The sequence below is a fragment of the Perissodus microlepis genome, chromosome 7, assembly GCF_051167445.1.
Source record: "Perissodus microlepis isolate ML-2025 ecotype Zambia chromosome 7, ASM5116744v1, whole genome shotgun sequence".
NCBI lineage: Eukaryota > Metazoa > Chordata > Actinopteri > Cichliformes > Cichlidae > Perissodus > Perissodus microlepis.
In genome coordinates, this window is record NC_140467.1 from 62354713 (window position 1) to 62360712 (window position 6000).

The following is a 6000-nucleotide window of genomic DNA, read 5'->3' on the forward strand; positions in this document are numbered from 1 at the left end:
TTTTGGGGGCTTTTTTCTACATTAACGTCCTTAACGAGTTTGTAGTGCAGTTAGAACAGTTATTTACCTTATTGAATTACATTTTAATATACTAGACTACATTTGGGGAATAATTATTGGTTATTTATGTGGATACTGTACTTTGTAACATTCATTTCATTGCTTATTAAAATGTGTTTAAATGGTTAGCGATAAATATAAACGTTTTGATTAAAAAGTGTATTTTTCTTTTCTAAAATTAAAAAAAGGAACTTTTTCAGTAATATTTCACATGTATTAAATTGTTATATATTTGAACAGTAATAACCTGTTACTGTAAGGTGGATAACAAAGTCACAATAATAAATTAATCAGCTGTACTCAGTAAGTATCCCATGCTAACACGTATGTCGATCTGAAAACGTATTTCCATATTAAAGAGCTCCAAACAGCATTATTATCACTTTTAGATCATTCTATTGACCTTGAAGAAGAGGTCAAAGGTCAAATATGACATGCTATGTTAAATCTTTTTATGGTGCTTCCTACATGTTGTTCTGTCCACACAGTTTTGATCTTGTAAGGATCACAGTTTCTAATTTAAAAGGCTTTTTGTAAATTTTCCACCAATAAATCGTTGAGCGGGCCTTTAAGGTCTCGATGGATGGAAGCCAAATTTTATCAGAAGTCATTCAAAACATTTCATGGACTTGCACGCACACGTGCGAACACTTTCAAGGACAGGACGTCGTCGGCGTGGGTAATCGGGGCAGACCGGGGGACTGAAGCCTGGCCTCTCCTCTGTTCACGCAGAGAACAAATGGTAAGCGTTAAAAATTCTATTTTTCTAGCAGAAATCTTTTGCAGAGCCATTTCCTACGGCTGCCACACAGATTTGAACTTTTCAAACAGCAAACTTTCAAAAAGTTTACTTTTTGACAAATTTAGCTACAACACTGAGATTAGTCAGTCTGCTTAAACTTTCCAGTTAGCTTCCACATGCCGCCTGCTCCGCTCGTTGATGAAACACTTTACATTATGTTGTAAGTACTGACTCAAGGCGGCTGTTTTACTGCTCATCACATATTTAGGAAATTATTTGGAATATCAAAAAAACTAAATATTCCAATTAATTACTTGCTGCAGTATTTACAAACCGATTGCACACAGTTACACAGGACGGTGTCAGTGAATTATAAGGATCAATATTAATCATTTAAGCAAACACTGCCATAGTGAAGTAAAATGATTATTAGCAGCTGGGGCAGCGTGTTTCTGTGAACATCAACAGTGAGTTCAGATCCACGAGGTGGACGCGAACATTACTGTTGGTGTTTGTTTGCATTTCGCCATCTCCCTCCTGCCAGCCAACAATGTATTCATTCAACTTCAACGGACATCTACGGCCAAAGGCTGTGAGAAAAAAGGAACAAGAGAACAGGCTAGACCCGTTAGCCCCATCAATACGATCAAGAGGACATGCATGAAAATGTTCTCCGCATATCTGCACTTAAAAGAAGCAGCGATACAGATACGGTGACTCTGGGGTCTGTCGTTTAGTTTTAACGTCTCTGCAGATGCTCTACTTTCACAGACGGCTGTGTTAGCGCTCCACAGAGCTACAGCTACGTCGTTGCATTGGTTTTTCAGTGAAATGAAAAGAATTACAGACGTAAACTATTTGGACGTTTCTTGTTTTCTTGGAACAAGGAAGGTTACGAGACTACGAGCTGTAGGACACACGTCTGCTGAATGAAGGCATCATGCAGCTATTTATGGTCCATTTGAGTCTTTTTCTGGTAATTTGGTGTCTCATTGTTTCTCATGGCAACCCAAATAGAAATCTTATTTTCAGTCCTTGAATTTCTTTAGAATTTGTTCATGTCTTGTTGAAGTCATTTGCCTCTCATAGAAGATGATTTGTGTCTCCATCTGGATATTTATACTATATTTATACAAAAATAGGCGTGCTATGAGCAAGAAGAATGAAAGACAAAAGACTCAAAAATGACCACAACGCATGTACAATGAACAAATAGCATAAAATACATAGCAACTCTGCACATAAGGACCCAAAAGAGAGACACGAAATTAGGAAAAATAGACTAATATGACAAAAAAGACAAAAGAAGCAAAACTGCAGAGACACAGGACAGACAAATCTCCACAATCACCACAGACCAGACAAAATCATTAGAAGGAGGCAAAAAGACCCAAACGAAATACAAAAAGGGCAAAAGGTGACACAGTGTGGCAAACAGGACTTCAAACGACAAAAGCAAGAGACACAAAATGACAAATGATACACAAAAAGAAACAGATGCAAAATGACCCTCGAAGAGCCACCGAATGACCGCAGATGGACACAATAATTAAAGCAATACACAACAACCAAAAACAAAACAGACACAGTATGAACTCAAACTGATCAAAAGCAATGCAAAGAGGAAGAAAAGGAACCAGGAAATTGAGAAACAATTTGAGACACAAGATGATGATCAAGATGCAAACTGAAGAGAAAATTATGTTTAGAAATTCCTGAATAAATGTGATAAATTTGTCTGTGATATACTTCACCTCTGCAGTCAACAGAATGGAAGAAAACTTCAGCTGCTCAGAAAATCCTTAAATTACAACTCCTCATACAAACGTTGGTGATTATAAAGGGGAATCTAGATGTAGCTGCTCATCTGGCTCACGATCCGTGTGTGAAGCACAAACAGACAGTGATGCGTTGTTTAGGTTTGGTGAGAGAGAATGACAGAGACAAACCGGTGACCTCGTGTTAGACCCATTACATGAACACTGAATGTAAACTTGTTCAATTCTGACCCGTGCTGTAGGACAATTAACGATTTTTGTGAGCTTTGGACAGGTGGACGGCATCTGTGATGAGCTGAAAATGTGCAGTAGAACTCACATTCTGGGGTTTATTGTGTTTTTTGATTGGTTTTGATCTTTTCCCATGCAGGAAAGCCTTTATTCGCATAACTCTGGGCAAGATGGACATTTGAGTGCAACACCATCAGGGGTAAAATGGTCCCAGCACAACTGGTGCACGCATGATAGGTAGAGATTTACAGAAATACGTCTACATCTTGTCGCTGTGGACAAAGGGGCAGAGATACAGATCTGAGGGACAGCTACTAACGTGAGAAACTCGTGTTCGTGCTGTGCACTTGTTGGTCCTTCAGCTTCATCCCTGCCACAGAGAAGATAAATGTCACGACATACAGAGACCTTGGTGGTGTTGTGAAACTGAAAACAGTGGAAACTGTCCACCGTCTCTGCTTCTAACCATGCCTCTTTGATCTTTGTTGTTTTTTGTGCTTTTTTATCATTGTGGTAAAGTCTTCTATGGTCGTTCCCTTTCCTGTTTAACCTTTACAACCAATCAGCGTTTAACGAAGGCAATGCTGCGCTGGCTTTTTGGAAGAGCGTGTGCAAGTATTTCCCGCAGCTTGCGTGCTGGTCGAACTCCTGTAATCCTTCACTCCACGTAGCCAAAGATCTCCAAAACAGTCTTTGTAAGGAGCTCCCTCTGCATCTACAGACCTCACCGGTTTGCCAGTAAAAGTTTGAGCACTGATTCTGAACAGTTCTCTGGTTTGAATTTGCACCGCCTCAGTGATGCTCTTAGCAAGTTCAGTCGTCCATGCCTGTGATCAGCCAACCACACCAAGCAGGGGCCATGTTGTCTGACAGAGTGCCTTGCACAGCTGGAAATTCAACATTTTTTTTTCCATTTAAAATCAGAAATCGGCTCTAAATAGAATAAAACTTGTTTAGCAGCAGTGAACGTGCTGCTGAGGAAACATCTAATGCAGAAAACACAATCCTGTGCCAAAGACCTTTTCAGAAAAGAAAAAGCACACTGCTCCTGGTGTGGTGATGCCAGTATTGCCACACAGGCATGAAAAGACCTGAATTGTGAATTAGTTGTTTGAATCATGAAGATGGAAAGCTTTGTGCCTTTCCACTGAGATCCAAAGACAGCAGAGTCACTGAATGTGGGAAACATATACGCTTTTACTCCTGTTTTAAAGATGGATTGCTAACTTGAGGAGAAAAAAAAACAATATTTTTGGTTATTTGACAGTTTTTTTAAGGACGTATTGTTTTCATAATACTGACATTACAGGTTATGGTGCTGTGATTTTAATGGTCTGGCACACTTGAGATCACATTTAGTCTTTATGTGAGGCATGAACTAAAATAACGTGCACACCCTGATTTAAATCAGGTCTCCTGCACAGATCACTTAAAATTGCCTAAAAATACAACCACATTATCAGATCATCTCATTACAGTTATTCATGCAAGACATTTTTAGCAGAGCAACTAGTAATCTGCGACCTCTTAATATTCAATAACTACCCTTCCAGCAGTGAAACTGACGCAAAACGACCAACAAAGACAAAAAGCACACAAATAACCCCAAACAAGGCAGGAGAAGAAGCAACAACAAGGAAATGCAATATCACACAAAAACGACTTTTATGGAATAGAAAAAGTCTCACAAAAGTGGCGCAAAACTACAATAAAATGGCACAACAGCTACACAAAGCCCCACACTAAAGCCGCAGAGGGCCCAGTGTCTATTATCCTGACCAACAGTTTGAAGTATTGGAATTAAATATGGGTGAAACTCTTCCACGTGGACCCTACGGTTCACCTCAAAACGAGTTCCCCATAGAAGAAATGTAAAGTGCGCCGTGCGTGAAGGCTTTCGGAGGTCCCGCTCTGACACGGAGTTGCCTCCACGCTGAGCCGCCTGGTCAGACACATCCTCTGCAGCCCCGCACACACTTCTGCAGCTGCCGCCAGCAAAAAGCGGATTTCCCCTCAGCCAGCTGAACTGTGTCACGCAGCGGCCGCTAGAAAACTGACACCAAAAACAGAAAAGAAGGAAAAAATAAAGAAAAGTAAAGTGTCCGGCTTACCTTGTGAGTGAAATCGATTCCTTACAGCTCCCAAAGTCGCCGCTCGTTTGTTTTCTATCTAATCATGATTTGAAAGTTTTGAAGTGAAACAGGAGAGGATGTAGAGCGCTGACAAAAAGGCCACCCGCAAAACGGCCAGTTCCTCTATCCGCGTGTGTGTACAAGGAAGTAAAAGTTAACTTGCATTATAGCCCGCAAGTTATAAAAAAGTCCGGAAGCAAGGACGGTATCTATGCAAAGTACGAGAGGGCAGTGAGCTGCAGGATGAGCGCTTCTGATGCTCAGGCTTGTGTTTTCACATAAAAGTCATAAAAGGTCGTTTATAACACGTTTCACTGTGTGGTGGAGTCTTCTCGCAGTCTCACGCGCAAATGTAAACACGCACACAGCTGTTTGACCTACAAGCGTCAACTAACAGGGGCGTTTCCAGGTTTTCTATTAACGGGTGGCACAACAGGGGGATGCGGGGGGGGGGGGGGGGGGGGATTAATTATATCAGAATAAATACAAAAACAAACAAAGTGGAAACTGTTTAAAAATTCACAGATTTATGGGAATAATAATGGGAAGAAAATTACTGCCCTGGGATTACCAGGGCGTAATGGCAGGAAGGCATCTAGCAAGCCTTTGTTTTAAAAAAAATTAGCATCATATTTCAATTGTCTGGATACATTTATTGGGGATTGAACTTTAATTCCAGACAAAAAAATTATTTTGTCTACTCTGTACTACGGGCGTGTGTGTGTGTGTGGGGGGGAGGGTTAATGGTTGTGGACCATTAACCAAAGTTCGTCCTTGATGGCAGAGTGCGGCACCTGGAGCTGGGAACAAGCTTGCAAAGAGCACGCACATGTTTTGCCGCCTGGGCACACACAAATTAATTGGGAGACGCAGACAGATGCAACAAAAACCAGTAAGCAGGGTGTACACTATAGTCTATAGAACACAGGAGTATTAGGCTATTATGTACACGTTGGCAAGTTGTCTGAAACAAATGAGCGTGCTGTGTGTGCAACATGCGGCAAACATTACTCGTCCTTTTATTTAATGCACAAGTAGTGCTGGTCATTATCTGGTA

The 6000-nt window shown here is 40.9% G+C and overlaps 1 protein-coding gene across 1 annotated transcript in view; it reads right to left on the bottom strand.

Annotated features, from left to right (window-relative positions):
- Window positions 1–5266, bottom strand: part of plcg2 (phospholipase C, gamma 2) — a 43903-nt gene extending 38637 nt beyond the window's left edge. Inside the window, exon 1 of the mRNA XM_084936535.1 lies at window positions 4923–5266. The gene's annotated coding sequence lies outside the window, so the exon portion shown is untranslated. The remainder of the gene's footprint in view (window positions 1–4922) is intronic.
- Window positions 5267–6000: the final 734 nt, after the last annotated feature.